The sequence below is a fragment of the Rhinopithecus roxellana genome, chromosome 2, assembly GCF_007565055.1.
Source record: "Rhinopithecus roxellana isolate Shanxi Qingling chromosome 2, ASM756505v1, whole genome shotgun sequence".
Classification (NCBI taxonomy): domain Eukaryota; kingdom Metazoa; phylum Chordata; class Mammalia; order Primates; family Cercopithecidae; genus Rhinopithecus; species Rhinopithecus roxellana.
The window spans coordinates 192,021,914-192,041,445 of NC_044550.1; the positions used below are offsets into that span (position 1 = coordinate 192,021,914).

At 43.6% G+C, this 19,532-nt stretch overlaps 1 protein-coding gene across 1 annotated transcript in view; it reads left to right on the forward strand.

Annotated features, from left to right (window-relative positions):
• The window catches only part of SPATA5 (spermatogenesis associated 5), a 407,907-nt gene extending 389,354 nt beyond the window's left edge, over window positions 1–18,553 (forward strand). The window contains exons 16-17 of the transcript XR_004055479.1: window positions 16,712–16,817; window positions 18,468–18,553. The gene's annotated coding sequence lies outside the window, so the exon portion shown is untranslated. The remainder of the gene's footprint in view (window positions 1–16,711; window positions 16,818–18,467) is intronic.
• The last annotated feature ends 979 nt before the right edge of the window (window positions 18,554–19,532 follow it).

Genomic DNA, 19,532 nt, shown 5'->3' on the forward strand with positions numbered 1-19,532 from the left:
GCAGATGCTGCAGAACAGCAAAGATTGCTCCCTGTTCCTTCCTCTGGAAGATTTGTCCCAGAGGGGCACCCACTAGATACCAGCCAGAGCTCTCTTCTATGATGTGTCTGTTGACCCCTGCTGGGAGGTGTCTCCCAGTCAGGAAGCACAGGGGTCAGTGACCCACTTGAGGAGGCAATCTGTCCCTTAGCAGAGCTCAAGTGCTGTGCTGGGAGATCCACTGCTCTCTTCAGAGCCGGCAGGCAGGAATGTTTAAGTCTGCTGATGCTGCACCCACAGCCACCCCTTCCCCCAGGTGCTCTGTCCCAGGGACATGGGAGTTTTATCTATAAGCCCCTGACTGGGGCTGCTGCCTTTATTTCAGAGAGGCCCTGCGCAGAGAGGAGGAATCTACAGAGGCAGTCTGGCTACAGCAGCTTTGCCAAGCTGCAGTGGGTTCTGCCCAGTCCAAACTTCCTAGCAGCTTTGTTTACACTGTGAGGGGAAAACCGCCTACTCAAACCTCAGTAATGGTGGAAGCCCCTCCCTCCACCAAGCTCCAGCATCCCAGGTTGACTTCAGACTGCTGTGCTAGCAGTGAGAATTTCAAGCCAGTGGATTTTAGCTTGCTGGGCTCCGTGGGAGTGGGACCCACTGAGCAAGACTGCTTGGCTCCCTGGCTTCAGCCCCCTTTACAGGGCAGTGAAAGGTTCTGTCTCACTGGGGTTCCAGATGCCACTGGGATACAAAAGAAAAACTCCTGCAGCTAGCTCAGTGTCTGCTCAAACAGCCGCCCAGTTTTGTGCTTAAAACCCAGGGCCCTGGTGGTGTAGGCACCTGAGGGAATCTCCTGGTCTGAGGGTTGCAAAAACCATAGGAAAAATGTGGTATCTGGGCCAGATAGCAATGTCCCTCACAGCACAGTCCCTCACGGCTTCCCTTGACCCCTTGCACTTCCTGGGTGAGGCGACACCCCACCCTGCTTCTGCTCGCCCTCTGTGGGCTGCACCCACTGTCTAACTAGTCCCAAATGAACCGGGTACCTCAGTTGGAAATGCAGAAATCACCCACCTTCTCCACTGGTCTCACTGGGACCTGCCGACTGGAGCTGTTCCTATTCAGCCATCTTGCCAGATCCCCTAATGTTTTTATGCCTGCTAATAGAACACCCACTCTGCAGCCCATGGATCAAAGAGTAATTTAGACTTTCAAGTTTTATGATTCATAAAATGTATTTTGTAAATATCACTGCCACAGACAGTGATTCCCCTGATGGATCTAAGCAAAGTAAATTGAAAACACCTTCTAGAAAAGATTCGTAATTTTTGATGCCACTAAGAACATTCCTGATTCAGGGGAGAAGATCAAAATAGCAACATTAACAGGAGTTTGGGAGAAGTAATTTGAGCCCTCCTAGATGACTTTGAGGGGTTCAGGGCTTCAATGGAAGAAGTAACTGCAAATGAGGTGGAAATAGGAGACAACTAGAATAAGAAGTGAAGCCTGAAGATGGAACTGAATTGCTACAATCTCAGGATAAAACTCTAACAGATTAGGAGTTGTTTCTTATGGATGAGCAAAGAAAGCAGTTCCTTGAGATGGAAGCTACTCCTGGTGGAGATGCTGCGAACATTGTTGAAATGACAACAGAAGATTTAGAATATTCCTTAAACTTAGTTAATAAAGCAGGAGCAGGTTTTGAGAGGATTGTCTCCAATTCTGAAAGAAGTTCTACTGTGGGTAAAATGTTATCCAACAGTATCTCATCCTACAGAGAAATCTTTAGCAAAAGGAAGAGTCAATCTATGTGGCAAACATCATTTTTGTCTTATTTTAAGAAATAGCCACAGCCACCCCAACCTTCAGCAACCACTATTCTGATCAGTCAGCCCTCATCAACATGGAGGCAAGACCCTCCACCAGCAAAAAGATCACAACTCGCTGAAGGCTCAGATAGTCATTAGCATTTTTTAGCAATAAAATATTTTTAAATTAAGACATGTACTTTTTGGCTGGCAGTGGTGACTCACAAGTGTAATCCCAGAAATTTGGGAGGCCGAGGCAGGCAGATCACTTGAGGTCAGAAGTTCAAGACCAGCCTGGCCAACATGGCAAAACCCCGTCTCTACTGGAAATACAAAAATTAGCTGCACGTGGTGCCACATGCCTGTAATCCCAGCTACTCGGGAGGCTGAAGCGGGAGAATTGAACCTGGGAGGCAGAGGTTGCAGTGAGCCGAGACGGCACCATTGCACTCCAGCCTGATCAACAGAGCAAGACTGTGTCTCAAAAAAAAAAAAAAAGACATACTTTTTTAGGCATATGCTATACACTTAATAGACTACAGTATAACATAAATGTAGCTTATATGTGCACTGGCAAACCAAAAACATTCATGTGACTCTATCACGATGCCTGCTTTATTGCTCTGATCCAGAACTAAACCCGCAATATCTCCGAGGTTGCCTATATCACAGTTCACATTCTTCTTCTTCGTTTCCTTTTTATTGCTAGTTTGTTTCTTTACCATGGTCTTAACTGGCCAGCCCCAGTGGACTAAAGATGAATTCTATTAAAAAGCACACTGGGGAAGAAGGCAAAGGAATTTTGGCAAAATCACAAAATGGGGATAATAATATACCAATTGGAAGGGAATACTCACTCATCTTGTGGGGGTGCTGTGAGAATTAATTAATGTTTGTAAAGGCCTTTGAGTTCCATGGAGGGAAGGTGCCACCAGAGTGCGAAGCATTATTGTGAAGGGATTATGTGCACAAATACAATACCAGAAGCCAGGATATTACTAAAAATAAAGCAGAACTTTCTGTGAGGAAGGTAAGGAAGGAAATGCCTCCTTGAAAAAAAAAGCTGAACTGTCTTTTAATACAAATGCTTAAGCTACACGGTAATGGAACAGCAAATCTGAGATTCTATTGTAAGTAAAGGATTATGTTTTCTCGGCATTGTCAAGGTGCTGTGGAACAAAACAAAATGACTGCTTTACGCAAAAGAAGGTTAGAGTCTCTGAAAAAGAGATTAAGAGGATGTTTGGCTATTGCACTGTGTAGTCCATCCAGGACTACACAGGCAACAGTAAAGCCGAATGTTTGTTTGCATTTTGGGGGAAGGGGTTTTAAAAATGGGGAAAAAAGGGAACTGTTCCAAATTAAAATAATTGTTGATGGTTGCTCCCAATAAATCTGGTAATGAAGATTAAAGCTTGTTAGAATCCCACACACATTTTTCATTTGCTTTTCTCTCTAAAAAGTACTTTACATCCTAGGTTTAAAGTAGCAGAAAAAATGTATTTTTGCTTATGCATTTACAGAGAATGATCACATTAACATTGTTAAAAACAAAACAAATAAAAAACTCTACTTTGTCCATATTATAAGTAATGTATGTTGCCTTTAAGGAGTGCATTCTACCGTGTTTTTGAAGTCCCTGTTAGGCATTTAGTTAACAAAACTTATAGCAGAAATGGGAGTGAAATCCCTGTCTTCCTTTTCCTAACCCCTTTCTTTCTAGCCCTTTCCTCTCCCCAACCTCCTTATTTTATAACAAGGTCTGTGGAGTCTGAAGCGGATTAGCAAATAGATAAATCCTTTAATGTCATGGAATACTTTCCGCAGCATAAATGGGATTAATCTGCCAACCAGCAAACTCTACATTTCAAACACCTCAGCTGCATAATAAGCCATTTCCCCAACCCCCTAATTTATGGCACAAGGGTCATTTGATTTTAATGTTTGCACTGGTTAGACTTTCTTTCTCCAATCTTCCCTCCCACAGCATCTCCAGCTCTCTCCATTTTCTACCTTTGAAAATGCTCCTTACATAGCCTTTAGAAAAGCATCAAAGGGTGCAAACAATAACCTGTGCTTCACAGAGAAGCCAGAAGACAGAGAGGACGTGGAGCCTAAGCTGCCTTCCACTGGCCCCAGCAGGTCCCTCTCCAGAGCCTGCGAGGTGACTGTGGAGGGAGCTTTGGCCTGGGGCTGGCCACACAGCGCTGGGTTTGAGAATCCAACATCATGGCCAAACACGGGTACTATACAGCCACCAATACCTGTTTCAAAAAATGTTTACTGTAATGAGGAAAAACAGAGTCCCAGTTTTGACATTTTAAGAGCTAGAAATGGCTCTATGTGAACACAGAAGGCAGGCAGTGTAGTCTCTGACCCTAGAATTAGAACTGGGGTATCTCTCTGTGCCATTGCATTCAGTGACTGGCCCAAGGTCACAAAGTAGGAGGTGGGTGGCTTGCATCTACCAGGTTGTCAGCCCGCCAGGGCTGTCCTGCACCTCCCAAGCCACACTGCTTCCTTTAGGAAAGTATGGCCACACTGCTCTCCTTCAGCAACCCCAGGAGAAAAAGACTATTTCGGGGTTATTTACTCAAAACCATTGGGTAAATTCTGACTCATATTAACGTTTCCCTTTACTCACCCTTTGAAATCAGAGCAACATGAGTCACCTTACTGTTCTATCCTCTTGGTTGGTGACCAAAGGGAAATGCTTCATTTTAAGAAGTAAGTCCTCGTAGCTGTTGTGGGTAAAGCTCTGAGAGTCACAATGAGGCCGGAACACCCCTGCAGCTGTGAGCCCCAAATGTCCCTACGGCACATGGGCCAGAGAGACTCCTCCTTCCCAAAACAGGGTCTTCGCCAGGTCTTTATACTAAAATAGTAGAAACAATGGGATAAGAACGAGAATGTGAGTATATTTCTAAAAAGCAGTTATGACAATTTTATTTCGAAACAGCAAAGTAGCATAGCGAATGAACTACAGCTACATGCAGATGGGTGAATCTTTGCAATGTGATAGAAATGAAAGTTGCAAAACATACACCACATGATACCTTATATATAGTTTAAAGTAGCTAAAATGTTTTAAAATACATGTAGTTTAGGACTACAGTAATCTGCATCAACAGAAAAGCGAGGAAAACCAGGATGGTGCTGGGGAGGCTGGGGTGAGGTTGCTGGGGGAACATGTCATTAGCTCTGACTTATTTTCCAGACCGACTTTTGTTTAGGAGATGGGCTCATAGATGTTTATTATATTACTAAAAATAAATAAATAACTGAATATAAGCTGGACATCTACAACCCAATGATGACAATTTAAGGATCATAATTAAGCCAGTTAACACACACCAAATTAAAAACAAAACTGACGATTGTATTAGTTTACTAGAGCTGCTGTGACAGAGTACCATCAACCAGGCTGATATGTTTAAAATACAAACTGACCATAAACAAAATAATAGATAGCTTACATGAAGGTAAAATACAAAGCACAAACATTGCCCCCAGTGCATGATATATAGTAAATGTTGGCCTGACTTGGGGTAGGTTTGTGATGTAATGACCTGTGATGCTCTGATGAAGCTTTATGGCTCATCTGACTGACGCTCTCACCTCTAAGTTCAGTCATGCCTCAGTGTTTGAGTAGAAGGAACAGACGGGACATGGGTTAGTGGCTAAAATCAGTTTCATCACGTCAACCTTGGTATCCTAGCTCTCTTCTACAACCGAGTCTCTTCCTCTTTTCCAAGGGACGTTCATTCCTGCTTCTTCCCCAGTTCCCCAACAATGGGCTTTCCCATCCTTGAACTGAACTCTCTCCATGGCTGAGGCCCCATGCCAGCTGCTCCAGACTCCTTGTGCCACCGTCTGCTTGGCTGGACTTCTACAGCAGCTACCCTTGACTTTTTTTTTTTTTTTTTTTTTTTTTTTGAGACAGAGTCTCCCTCTGTCACCCAGGTTGGAGTGCAGTGGCACAATCTCAGCTCACTGCAAACTCCGCCTCCCGGGTTCATGCCATTCTCCTGCCTCAGCCTCCAGAGTAGCTGGGACTACAGGCGCCCACCACCACGCCAAGCTAAGTTTTTTTTTTGTATTTTTAGTAGAGATGGGGTTTCACTGTGTTAGCCAGGCTGGTCTTAATCTCCTGACCTCGTGATCCACCTGCCTTGGCCTCCAAAAGTGCTGAGATTACAGGCATGAGCCACCGCGTCTGGCCCCCTTGACTTCTTTTTAGAGGTTCACTTCTGAATTTTTGGACCAAGTTTAATTTTTTTTTTTTTTTTTTTTTTTTTTTTGAGACAAGAGTCTTACTCTGTCGCCTAGGCTGGAGTGCAGTGGCACGATCTCAGCTCACCACAACCTCTGCCTCCCAGGTTCAAGCTATTCTTCTGCCTCAACCTCCCAAATAGTTGGGACTACAGGCGCCTGCCACCACACCCAGCTAATTTTTGTATTTTTAGTAGAAATGGGGTTTCACCATGTTGGTCAGGTTGGTCTCGAACTCCTCACCTCGTGATCTGCCTGCCTTGGCCTCCCAAGGGACTAAGTTTAAACCTGAGTTAATGGTATTATTCTCCATCTATCCCTTCCTTATACTGATTTATCTCCTGGTTTCATACCTAATTTGAGATTCACGGTAGAGAATTATGAAGTCTCAGGTAACACATTTCTGTCTTTACTCGCATGCCCAGCATTTGAACCTTGCCTTTCTCTGTGAGTATGCCCAGAAAACCATCCCAACAGTACGTAGTTTGGCCTTTGAAACTACTGATCCTCTCTGAGCAATCGTAGCCAGAAACCAGACCATTGCTTTAATTAGACTGGAGGAAATAGAACAACCAGAAGTTTTCAAAGATTACAAAAGATATTGCTAGGGAGGCTTGAAGGAAGACAGATAACAGATATCTTCTCAATAAAGGATGAGACGGGCCAGGCATGGGGGCTCACGCCTATAATCCTAGCACTTTGGGAGGCAAGGTGAGAGGATCGCTTGAAGCCAAGAGTTGGAGACCAGCCTGAACAACATAGTGAGACCTCATCTCTAAAAAAAAATGTTTAAAAATATGCCCAGCATGGTGGCATGTGTCTATAGTCCTAGATACTCAAGAGGTTGAGGCACAAGGATTGTTTGAGCCCAGAAGTTCAAGTCTGCAGTGAGCTATGATTGCACCACTGCACTCCAGCCTCAGCGACAGAGTGAAACCCTGTCTCTAAAAATAAATAAGTAAATACAGAGACAGTTATCAGATGGGCAAGGCTTGGTAAAGTAGAATTGATTTTGCTGTATGAAGCAGTCTTGGTGCTCACACAAAGATGAGTAGTCACTCCCAGAGTTAGAATGTGAAACTGTCCGCTGACGTTGATCAAGATGGATACATTGACTTGTTTACTCGGTGTCACAGTCATTCCATGACAATCTTCAAAATGCCACTGAGTATAGGCTCAGGATTAGATAGGACATTTTCTTAATGAAAGGACACAGGATAGCCTGAAATCATTGGGTGAAGATATCTAGAGTCAGGGCAGGGACCATGGTGGTGAGAACAAGCACACCAGGAAGGAGCCAAGGCCGGGCCCCGGCTTTGAGCCTGCAGCACTGGGACAGGGGTGCCCTCTATCCCCAGGCATAGAGACCTTGACTTTTGGCCTTCCCGGTCTGCCTAACCCATCCTAGCTAGTTGATAGGCTGTGAAGAGGACACCTACCCAAGTAAGAGGAATCGAAATCTCTATGTGGCACCAAAGCACTCCTGGCCCCCTACTCCAGACATTTAGGATGAAGGTCATTCTGCTGAGGAGAAAGACGACAGAGCCAGGGAGAAGAGCGTGGACTTCAAATCCACACTGTTCTGGATTCCAATCCCAGCTCTACCATCAATGATTTGTGTGATTCCCAGCAAATCACCTGGCCTCTCAGTACAAATTTCTTACTCTGAAACACAAAGCTCATAACATCTACCTTTTCAGGTTGTAAAGGATAAAATGAAATGATGTCTATAAAGTGTGACACAGGGCTTGTCTTTAACGAGGGCTCATTGGCCTACCCTTCCTGCCTCCTTCCAAGCACAGGGCACGACCTCCCTGAGCACACATCCTCTGCCTTTTCCACGTGTCCTGTTGAAATCTAAACAACTTGAGAGGTTTTTATTCAGCAACCGTCAGCTGTTCTTTTTCACAGGAATTATTTCTAAGTATACAATCTAACATTATTTTGTTTTGTTCCCTTGTTCTTTCTGAATTTCCCTTTCGTGTGAATCATATCCTTGGCCAAGGGGGCCACATTTATCGTATTTCTGAACTTTCTGAAGTCTATTTTCCAAAGTCCAGGTTCAGGTCACCTCAGCCTGGTGGTTCCTCTCCTCAATTTAGTGAAGAACGACACAGTCATGTTTTTCTCTGGGTTCCTGGAAGTTACACAATAGCCATCAGGTTCTTTTTCATCAGAATGAAGTCAAGAATAGAAGTTCCCTTGTTGTTTCCTCTGCCTTCTGGGTGACGAGAGCATCATGAAGACAGGCAAGAATTTATGTAAACATGGTTTACTTTTAGGGGAACAAGACTCCTAGTAAAATCTGAACCTCTGAACCTGATCACCGTTACCACCTACATGGCCTATTAAGTATTTAAAATTGATTAAGCATTTTCCTGCATCAGAATAGAAAAACAGCACTAGCTTATATTTACTATGCATTTTCAACGTACAGGGTACCCAGTTAAGCTTTTGGAGGACGTTGTCATGTTTAAACTTTAAAACAGCCCTACTAGGTGAGTGCTATTCTTAGTTCTCATTTTACAGATATAAAAATTGAAGCACAAAGAGATCATGGACTTTGCCTAAAACCACAAGGCTTGCAGGTCAGAAGGCCAGGGTTGTGACCCCAGAGCCTGACTTCAACCTACTGTCTGCTCTTGCTTCTCACACATGAGCTTGTAAGCCAGCTCCCTAACTTAGGGGCTTTCTGACCTTGGGAAAGTTGCTCCCTGTCTCTCAGTTTCCTCATTTGTAAAAATGAGAATCACAGTACCAACACCACCAGGGTTGTTATGCAAGTGAAATGCCTTCGCGTTTAGGAAGCAGGTAGCACCATTCCTAGTGAAGAGCAGGGGCACCAGGCAACTGCCGGAAGAGCATCACCACCATTGCCACATGGCCCCACTCCCCGGCTGCACCTGCTCTTCACATGCCAGTATCTCAGAAATCACTTTTTATCTCATAATTGCTGCGGTTCCATCTCGTAATCAATGCATACACTTGATGAGGGTTAGCTTTTCCCAAAAGGTTATTACTTGATAATATGTCTTTCTATAAATGCCATCTCTGAATCAAGGAAATATAGTATTTCTACATGTATTTGTTTTATTTGTCTAGTTCATTTATTAGGACAAGAGCCATAGTTTGAATTTTCCTGAGTTCTCTCAACACTTAGTACTCAACACTCCAAGTACTCAATAAATAGCTGTGTAGCACATATGTGTTTGTCATAAGCAAATTCAGCTGTCCTCTGTTGTGTTGGGTAAAATATGCTTTTTCCCTCCTAGTGCAATATGGGGCCGGGATGGGGCAGGGACGAGTGTATTTTCCTAGAGGGTCTTTGCGTCTCCCTGCATGATGGGCTGAGCACTTCCTAGAGCAAGAGTGACCAGAAACTGCACCTGTCTCCACGGAGCTTTCCCTGTCCTGGCTGTACCAGGACATGCATGACATTAAAAGCAGCCAAGATTGGTGTAGTCAGAGGTAAAGGGAAAATTTATTTGTCTGGGCAACTGTACTGACCTCTGGCTCTGAGGATTTCCCTCTAAGAGGAGAAGGACAGAACTGGATTATGTTCTCCTAAGTTTTATTCTTATAGGATTTTTTCTCCTTGGTTTTGGAGTGAGTGAGCATGTGTGACATTTTCACACCCTGCTAGTGATTAGGACACCCTGATGCAAATGTCCACTGGGACTTTATAAGACAGTTCATGCTTTCAGGAGTCAGCCTGGCGAAGGGAGTACAGCTGTCTGGACCAGGTACAGGCCTATTCTAGGTAGGAATTACTTGAAACAAGAGCTCAGAGCTGGTGTCCTTTGGCTGCATCAGTTTTCATGCCGAGCCTTTTCAAGACTTCTATGACTCTCTAGCTAGCAAGCAAACAAATAAATAAAAATTAACTAGACTGAAAGTTGGTCTGCGGAACTTCAGCTTGAGATCATTCTTTTTCTCTGAAACTGAGAAAGTTTCTAAATTATTGATCTCTAAACAAGCGAAAGGGTGTCCGGGCTCTGGGAACAGCTTGGCGTGTGCTTTAATGGTTTCAAAATTAGGAGGAGCAGATTGCTGAGCAGCATTTTCCTCCCGGATTATCTTTTTGTATTAAAAAAGTGACAAAAACATTTGCGTGGGACAGACTTGGGGGGCATATAGGCTGGCTTTTAAATATTCTACAAAGTTTCACTAATCGGATTTCAAAAAAGGTCAAAAGTTGTTCAGCTTATATTGTACACATGGAAACTTCCTTTTGGGGTTACAGGGGTTTTCTTTGTTTTTCTTTACATTTTCCTCTTTAGTTGCTCTTTTGATTGATGTGGCCAAATGCTGGAGTTGCTTATTGTGGGAAATGTGTCCTGCTTTTCTTTGTGTATTTATAGAAATTGAAACACACTTCACGATGAGATCTACTCTCCTAATAAAAGGGAGATATGACATTTTAGACAATAACTTTTTAAACAGAATGTTCTGCTTTTTATTTCATTCAGCTCATGTTAGGCACAGAAGCAGCTCAGACAGATCGCACAATGGGAGTGACTCCTGGGGGGGTGGAGCGGGGTTGGGGGTTGTGGGGGTACCCCCCTCTCTCTGTTAGGGATTATTTGATTTGGTAATTAATAAAAGATAAAAAGGTCTTTTATGTGTTTTTTGCTAGAAATTTAAATTAACGTTTCTTCTCAAATGTTTCTCTCAAATCTCTTCTTGCCCATTCTGCAGGGTGACTGTGCTGCACGGCTCCAGGGCACAGTTCCCAGTGGGTTCCATATGCGTGGTGTCTCTGTGCTGTACAGCTCTGCAAGGAGCCTAACGGTGAACAAGGGCAATTGCCTTTATCTCCCTACCCTGAGATTTATTTCTGATCCTACTCCCTTATGACTTACGAAGCCCCACATAACTCTTCTTTCCTTCCCTCGTGTGAAGTCTCCCCTTTCATGATAGACTGGCGTTCTTCACTGAACCCCAGCTGGACCGCATCTCTCCTTAGATGAGACTCGAATGTCATGAGACTCCGGAAAAGTATGAAAGAGTCATGTTTGACAAAGAGTCAACCTTGGGAACTAAGTTCCGAGAAATGCTTCTCAATGAAAAGGATTTCTGGTCAAATTATTTAGGGAAGAAGCTTTGCTATGGTTTGGATATTTGTCACTCTGAAGCTTATGTTGAAATTTGATCCCCAGTTTGGAGATGGGGTCTAATGAGAGGCGTTTGGGTCATGGGGGCAGATCCCTCATGAATGGCTTGGCCTCTTCTGGTAATGAGTGGGTTCTTGCTTCATTAGTTCCCATAAGAGCCTGACACCTCCCCCAGGTCTCTCTTGCTTCTGCTGTCTCACCATGTGGTCTTTGCATGCATGGGCTCCCCTTTCCCTACTGCCATGAGTGGAGACTTCCTGGGCCCCTCCACAGACGCAGATGGTGGCATCCTGCTTCTCGTACAGTCTGCAGAACCGAGAACCAAAGAAACCTCTTTTCTTTATCATTATAATTACCCAGCCTCAGGTATTCCTTTGTAGCAACACACACAGACTAAGATAAGCTTCATAACACATCTCACTTTTGAATAGTCAACTGATCTCAGTAACCAAGGTTAAAATAAGCCTGGGAGGAGCCCTGTGCTTAAAAAATAACCAACCAACCAACCACAACAACAGCAAATACTAAATTAGGTTTAACTTCATCTCACTAAGAACTTCCAGATAATTTGTGTTCATTTGTTGCATAACATTGGTAGTCCCTGGAAGAGGCTTCGGGAATTGCTGTCCTAAAGTATCCTAGCTACCTTCAAGGCTCAAGGAAGTCATAGTAATTTAACAGAACTGTTTAATCAGGTTTCTTGGAAATGGAAGTAATCTTTATTATGTTTAAACTTTTACACTGTCATTCTGAAGTAGATGATACCTAGAACTCAGGTTGGATTGTTATCCTCAAGCCCCATTATGCAGAGACCATCTGGCTGTTGTACTTGAGAATGTACTTGAGAAAAGACAGTTACTACAATGAATCAAATCTAGGTGGTGAAATTAGAAACAGCCAAACTGAAAATGTTGTAGAATAAGGCCAGCTGACCCCAGAATGGTCTTCTAAAGAAACAATACTGAGATACGGTCCTCGATTGCACTCATCCCAGCACTTTGGGAGGCAGGTCACTTGAGTCCAGGAGTTTGAGACCAGCCTGGGCAGCATAGTGAGACTTCGTCTCTACAAAAATGAAATAAAAATTTATCTCGGCATGGTAGTGTGTGCCTGTAGTCCCAGCTACTCAGGAAGCTACGGTGAGAGGATCAACTTGAACTCAGGAGTTCGAGGCTGCAGTGAGCAATGATCACGCCACTGCATTCCTGTCTGGGTGACAGAGTGAAACCTCATCTCGAAAAAATAAAAGTAAAAAAGATAGGAAAAAAAACTTGATTTGATTAGTGCCTTCAGAGGTGATCAGATTCAAAACAACTGATTTCAATTAAGAAACATCACACAAGGTTGATGTATAAACTAGAAAGTGACGATTGTTCTCTAGTAAGAATAGACATGTTATGGGCAGCCATACGGTCATAGTGGCTAATCAGTACACTCTCTTCATGGAAAGCTGCATAGGAAGCTAGAAATTATCATCATAAGATTGTTTTATGAGCAAGAAATCTGAGCAAGGGAATTTCATTGGATGGTGGTGTTCACTAGAGCCATACAATTGCCAAATAGAATAATAACTACCCTGGCGGGTCCACACATACTTGTCTCCTGAAGATGCACTGTATAGTCTTCCTGAGTGAGACCCACTTTCACTGCATTTTGAAGACTACTTCTATCGGGAAGGAAGGCAGAAGGGTTCCAGATCAGGTTCCAGGCCTGATTTCACACTCTACTTGTCAGGGTTACACTTGGTTATTTTCTGGATCATCTAGACTTGATGCTTCCAGTCTCCAACTGGGTGCTTTCTGCAGATGGCTGATCGCAAATACCCTGTTTCTCTCAGAGTATGTCCATACATTTGGACTACCTTATTTCACTCCATGTGTCCTGGCTACTCTATGGTCCAGCTTGGCTGTCTGGACTGGTCTGTCTTTGGTTAGAGGCATGCAGAGAGATGGGGAATGTAAGCATAATGCCCCTTACAGATTTGCCATTCATGAACTTCTCTATACAAATAACTTTCTTCCCCCAGTCTGTTCTGCTTCTTGGGTTAATTCAAGGCAACTGAAGCCAGCAAATACACAAATACTCATTTGCTAAGCTCCTATTATGTCTAAAACAATATGCTTAGCACCGTTGAGCAGTTTGAAACAGAAAGACAGGAATTCTGACCCATGTTTCAGAGTTATGCCTCTCCTGAGCTGTGCAAGGTTTACATACATTTGTATCTTGCCACAAGGTCAGACTTTTACTGATGCTGTTTCAGTCACAAAAACCAGGAGCTACATGGAGTTCCCAAGGAAGCAGTTCTCCTCAGAACTTCCCATTCACTCAGTAGTCAGAATAGCAGGCACACAGGCTCAAGCCACTCCAGAAGTCAGTCAATACTGCAAACCATACATAATAGTATACATGGTCAATATAGTCAATATATACATGCTAAACATTCCAGAGCTCACAAAGCAACATTTAATATCAAGAGAAAAGGGAGAGAAAAAAGAATTAATGAACCAGTCCAGGGAGAACAACGAAGACAAAAAGAATCTCCTGGTTTGGCCTGGGCAGTCCCTCAGTCTTGCAAGGAAGAGTCTTTGATGTGGGCAGAGCCTTTGTAGGCAGATGCCAGGTGCTTATCACAACTGATAGCAGGACTGCATCAGTTGTGTTGAGCTGCTGAAGCCTTACTCTTTTTATGGCCACAGAGTCCTCTGGTGAGGACTGATAGTGGAAGAATGTGCTTGTTTGTGTCCTTATCTGGTTGGATGTAGTCATTATTTGTTAAGCAAAATATCTTGTCCCTGTTGGCAAAAAGTGCCATATGAAGTACAAGATAAAGTTTTTTTTCTAAGATGGTGTTACTTATGTCAAGGATGCTCTATACCATGCCCATTTACTGAGCTTACCAAATAGTTCTCAAAACGTCTCTGAGTGTGCACCCATTTTATTTGCACCATGGAATTGAAACTGTTTCCCCCATCTGCTTTATCCCATTTCTCTGGTACCTTTACTATCACAGTCTTATTCTGTTTCTCTCCTAGCACTAGACCTAGCTGCTTCTTCAAACTTGAACTTCTATACCCACCCTATCTAAAGCAGTGACCCATAACTGTTCATCTTATTTTGTTTGTTGAAACATTGGTCCTTATCTGAAATCATTTTGCCTTTTTATTGTTTAGTCTCTTTCTTCTCCATCTAGAAAATTTAAGCTCCATGAAGGTAAAGACCTTGTCTGTCTTGGTCATGATGGTGCTACTGTGTCCCTAGTACCTAGGGACCTAGTGGGAGCTCAAGAAATACTCACTGAGAGTGTAGTGACCGAGCAGGGAGAAGTGAGTGAGTCTGACCTTGTAAGCACCACACCTGAAAGCTTCTGTCAGAGCCTGATTACAGAAGAGCGGGGTGTGTATATTTCTTTGTTCCACAAGACGACATTTCTAGTAGGTGGTGCTATTGCTCTATCAAAGGAGCCACACTCAAAGTGCACGTTATCTCACAGGCCCTAGGAAGTAACTTACTGGCAGAAACAAACAGGTCTTGACTGACATAGAACTAAGTGGGAAGACAAGTGAGAATTTGCCTTTGCTTTGCTCAAGGGCAAAAAGGTTTTAACAGGAAAGAAAGGAGAGAGAACCAGTTAGAAATAGGGAAGATGGTAGAATGGGTAATAACAGTGATAAAATAAAAGAATTATAAATTATCCTGGATGGACACTTCAAGGACACCATGTTCAAGCCTCTACCTTTGCTGTCTGCTACAATGACCCTGAGAAGTGGCCATCTTTTCTCAGTACAGGTTCCCACCACGATGGGGAGTTTCATACACAGTGTCACTGATTGCAGCTAATGTTTATCTAGCATCCGCTTTGTGTCGTCCTGGGCCTCAAGGTGTCCTGCGCAGGGTGCACACTGCATTTGCAGTGATGGTGACATGAATGGCAGCTCCTAGATCTGTGTGGCTGGGTGTCTCCAATGCCATGTACTTCCTAAGTTCATCCACACAACCCATCATGGTAGGCACATGGCAGCAAGTAGCAGGGCTGGGAGTTACACACAAAAAGTTCCTCCCTCAAGTGAACTGACGCTTTGGCCTCAGTTCATATCACAGTCTTTTAGGCCACAATTCTTAAGTGTTCCTACAGCATTTCCTATCTCTTGCGGCCTTTTCTATGTCATTCTCTTGTTTATTTCCATCCCCAAATTTTTAAGCTTTTGTTTTAAAAGTATATATGCTGGCCAGGCGCGGTAGCTCACGCCTGTAATCCCAGTACTTTGGGAGGCCGAGGTGGGCAGATCACCTGAGGTCAGGAGTTCGAGACCAGCCTGCCCAACATGGCGAAACCCCTCTCTACTAAAAATACAAAAAATTAGCCGGGTGTGGTGGTACATGCCTGTAATCTCAGCTATTCGGGAGGCTGAGGCAGGACAATCGCTTGAGCCTGGGAGGGGGAGGTTGCAAGGAACTGAGATTGTGCCACTGCACTCCAGCCTGGTGACAAGAGCTAAACTCCATCTCAAAATAATAATAATAATAATAATAATAATAATAATAATAATAATAAATTTTAAAAGACACAAAAAAGTATATATCTGGTTATTGTTTTTACCATTCTCCTCCTCTGAATGTAAACTCAGGAAAGTAAACCCTGTGCCACCTTACTCACCATCAAATGCCCACTTTATACACAGAAAGTATTCCAAGAATACTTCTGGAAAGCCTGAATGCTCCATAGGCATTTGTGCACGGATGCCTCAATAAAATGAGCCCAGGTCTTCCAAGTATTCTTCCTATGACATGGTGCCTATTCTGTCATTTTCCTGTATCATCCTTAAATTATCATCACAGCAGGATTGTCTCCTCCCGTTTCCGTCCAGACTGGCGCCCAAGAATTTGTTAGCTGTGGGGCGAGGAGGCGGCTGAATGAGTTAACAATCTGCCCTTCTAGTCGCTTCGGATTTTGCCTGGACTCCCGCTCCGTGGGGTGCTAGTTAATGTTTAGTGAGTGGCTCTCTTCACTCCCACCCGCAAAGCGGGGCTGTGTCGTGCTGCCATCTCCGCGGCGTAAATACTCCCGCCGTGGCTGATTTCAAGGTACCCAAGGGAGGTCGCTGGCTGGGGTTGGGGAGAGCCTCTGACTGTCACAGAGCCTGCTCCAGCCCCGCCAGTCCCCACATCCAACAGCCTCCCGTGTTCCCTGAGAAACAGCACCTGGCAGAACCCATGCGTCTGCCCCATGCCCACCCTGAGCTTCCCTATAAATCCAGAGTTTTATGAAAACAAAACAAAACAAAAACAGAAATAAGCAGAGTGGGAAGGGAAGGAAAGGAAGGAAGGTACTAAATTTCTTGTAGGTCTACTGCCTACTTCTCATTAGGCCTTTGGGCATATGGACAGGTGCCTACTTTCATGGCTTCCCCGAAACACGTCAGCTTATTACAATTACTTGTTTTTCTTCCTCTGGCCAAAATCAGTGTGCAAAAAGGAAGTCGTTCTTTTGTTGCTGTTTTGGTTTCTTTTATTTCACTACATTCATTTCTTTTCTTCCTGCAGCTCCCGCAACAGGTGGTATGACTTAAAAAGACATAATTTAGTATCATGCCCTTTGGTGAGCGTGTGGCGTGCCACACAGAAAGCTGGGATGTCCTCTGAGTATCAGGTTTGTGGGAGTTTTTTGTTTGTTTGTTTGTTTTTTAGAGTATGCTTCAAAACTGTAATTTATTTACCATGTTTTTATTTGGGTCAGTGGGAAAGGGCTGGCAATTAGTTATTTTGGCAAAGGTTCAGTTATGCCTCAAAAAGGAACACGGACTTAACATGTTATATAATCACTCTTAAACCACCTCTGGGAAGTTCTCCAAGCCCTGTGTGTCAGTCTCCATTGTACTTGTCTGGACACAACCTCTACAAGAATTTCTATTTTATAAAGCAGGGTGGGGAAATGCCCAGAGACAGAGCTGAGTCCAATTGCAAGGTGACTTGTTATGGGGGAGCTAAAGGAAAGAGTTTATCTTATCCTGAAATCCACCACATTAGTCCGTAGGCAAGCCCAGGTCCTCCAGACCACTGGACTCCGTATTGGTAAATAACTTTGCTCCGGAATCTAATTATGTCGATGGGCCATTTTTTTCAATTTTTATGTAGTAAACTTTTTATTGAAGTCTAACATGCACTTAGAGAAGTGCACAGATCATTAAGTATACAACTTGAAAAGTTACCACAGAGAGAATATACCCACGTAACCACTTCCAGGTCAGGAAGTGAACATGACTGGAAACTCTCACCGCCTTGCCAGGTACTACAACTGCCCCTCTTCCCCAAAGGTGACCACTAACACCTCTATGGAAGAGGTTTCATTGATTTTTCTGATTCTAAACCGAAGTTCTGATTGTTTTTCCATAGTGATCTAGAAGGGCCCTACTTTAACCATGTTTTTAAAACAGAGATCGGGAAGTTGGGGAGCATGTGTTGGTCACATTACTGAGTCAGATGCTGAAATCTGGGTGGGGGTCAGGGCTACCCCTAGGACATGCAGGAGTTGGGCATACGTTTTTGGCCAGGTCCCTGTCTATATAAATACTTTGACTTTTAAAAATGTACTGCAAAATTCATGGTGCTATACGAGATGGGTGATTAATCATAAAGATTTATAAGAATGGTTAGAAAAGTACTGAAGGGCTGGTTTGTTTCCTAGCCAGTACACCTGGCAATTCTTACTAGTGTCGGGGCACTGTCTCTTCCTCTTCGGGTCAAGGAAATATCTCTTCCTGTTCTTTATGGTCGAGAGTCCCATTTCTGGCTAATTTCGCATTTCCCCCGCAAGAAAAGGTAGTATGCTGCTATTTTCCACAATATGCCAGGACTCTGCCAGACTGAATCATGAAACAATAGAACTCTTCTTGCTTGTTTCCAATGTCATTTATTTAATTCCAGTGAGGTTATTACTTGTGATGCTGCATCATCCACAGTGACATCTGTGCACACCAGCTTACAATGACACCCTCCAAGCTACTGTGCCTTGTTGATGGTATTCGCAAATGTGGGAAGTTGTGAATGATGACTTGTTTTCTGGTCATGTTACATTTACCATTAGAAATTTCACAGCAGTCACTAAAACGATGCATCTTTCAACCCTGATTTTCTTGAACTCTAAGACCATAATCACTGCATTTACAAAATGAGATCTCCTTCAGTGCTGACTATACCCCTGCCTTCTACCCATGCCCACCAGCAGGGAGGATAGTGACGTGCCATGAGCAGAGACAAGGGTTCCATTCTCAAGGTAATGTCTGTCCTTCCTCTGGCACAGCTTAATACCAACCCGGAAGAGCATGTTACCACATCAATTGGAGGCAAAAGAAAACATCTATCAGCAAGACCTGTTGGCTTTACTTTGCAAGGGCAATGAAAGCTCTTGGATGAGATAAGTACTGTCACCCCTGGAGGAGTGCCCAACATGTGGGAGGGTGTGGGGATTGCCCTAGGTACCAGCAATGCATAGAGTTAAGGGTGCCTGCTGCCATCCCCATTGCCTTTAGGATCAAAGGCAGTTCCACAGTGGAAATATGGATGAGCAAGAACCAATGCTCAGGTCCACACATATGGCCCAAGTCCAAGGACCCTCAGTACATATGCCTCCTGATCCGAGTTTGGGTCTCCCTTTCTGAATGGCTCTGCAGACTCTGGCAGGTCTTAGGAACCACGAGGAGACAGAAATTTTCCAGGAAGCCACTCCAAAGTGCAGCACTGCCTGTGGCGTGGGGCCTGGCTCTCTGGGGTGGAAGGGAGGTATTGATGTTACTAAGATTACCAAGATAGGGCTTCGTGCATCAGCCTTCTTGCACCCAGGGTCTTCCCTTGCACTCCTTATTTCCTAAATGATCTGCTATGACCCCAAGAAAAAAAAGAAAGGTATGTTTGTGGGGTCTTATTAGTAAAGAAGTTGTAGAACTCATCTGTGTCTTCAGGTCAGTCTCAGCTATTTGCTACTTACATGTCTTTGGGCATGCTATTAGCCACCACGTTACTCAGTTTCCTTATCTATGAAATGGGCATAGAAATAATACTCAACAAAACTCGCAAGATGTTGTCAGAATTAATATGAGATAATATATGTAAAAATATTTTTTAAACTTGTAAGGACTATCCAGATATGCTTGTTTTTTTTTTTTTCTTAAACAAAGATCTGTATTTTAAAAATATTTGTGTGTACTAACTGTCCAGCTGAGTTCTTTCAACTCAACTCGTTCTTTTTTTTTTTTTTTTTTGAGTCATAATTTAGAATTTACACTGATATATGATTTGAAATCTATGCCCTGCGTCCAGCAAAAGGTTCCATGGCCCCTTCCATTATTCCCTTTTATTCTTCTTGGAC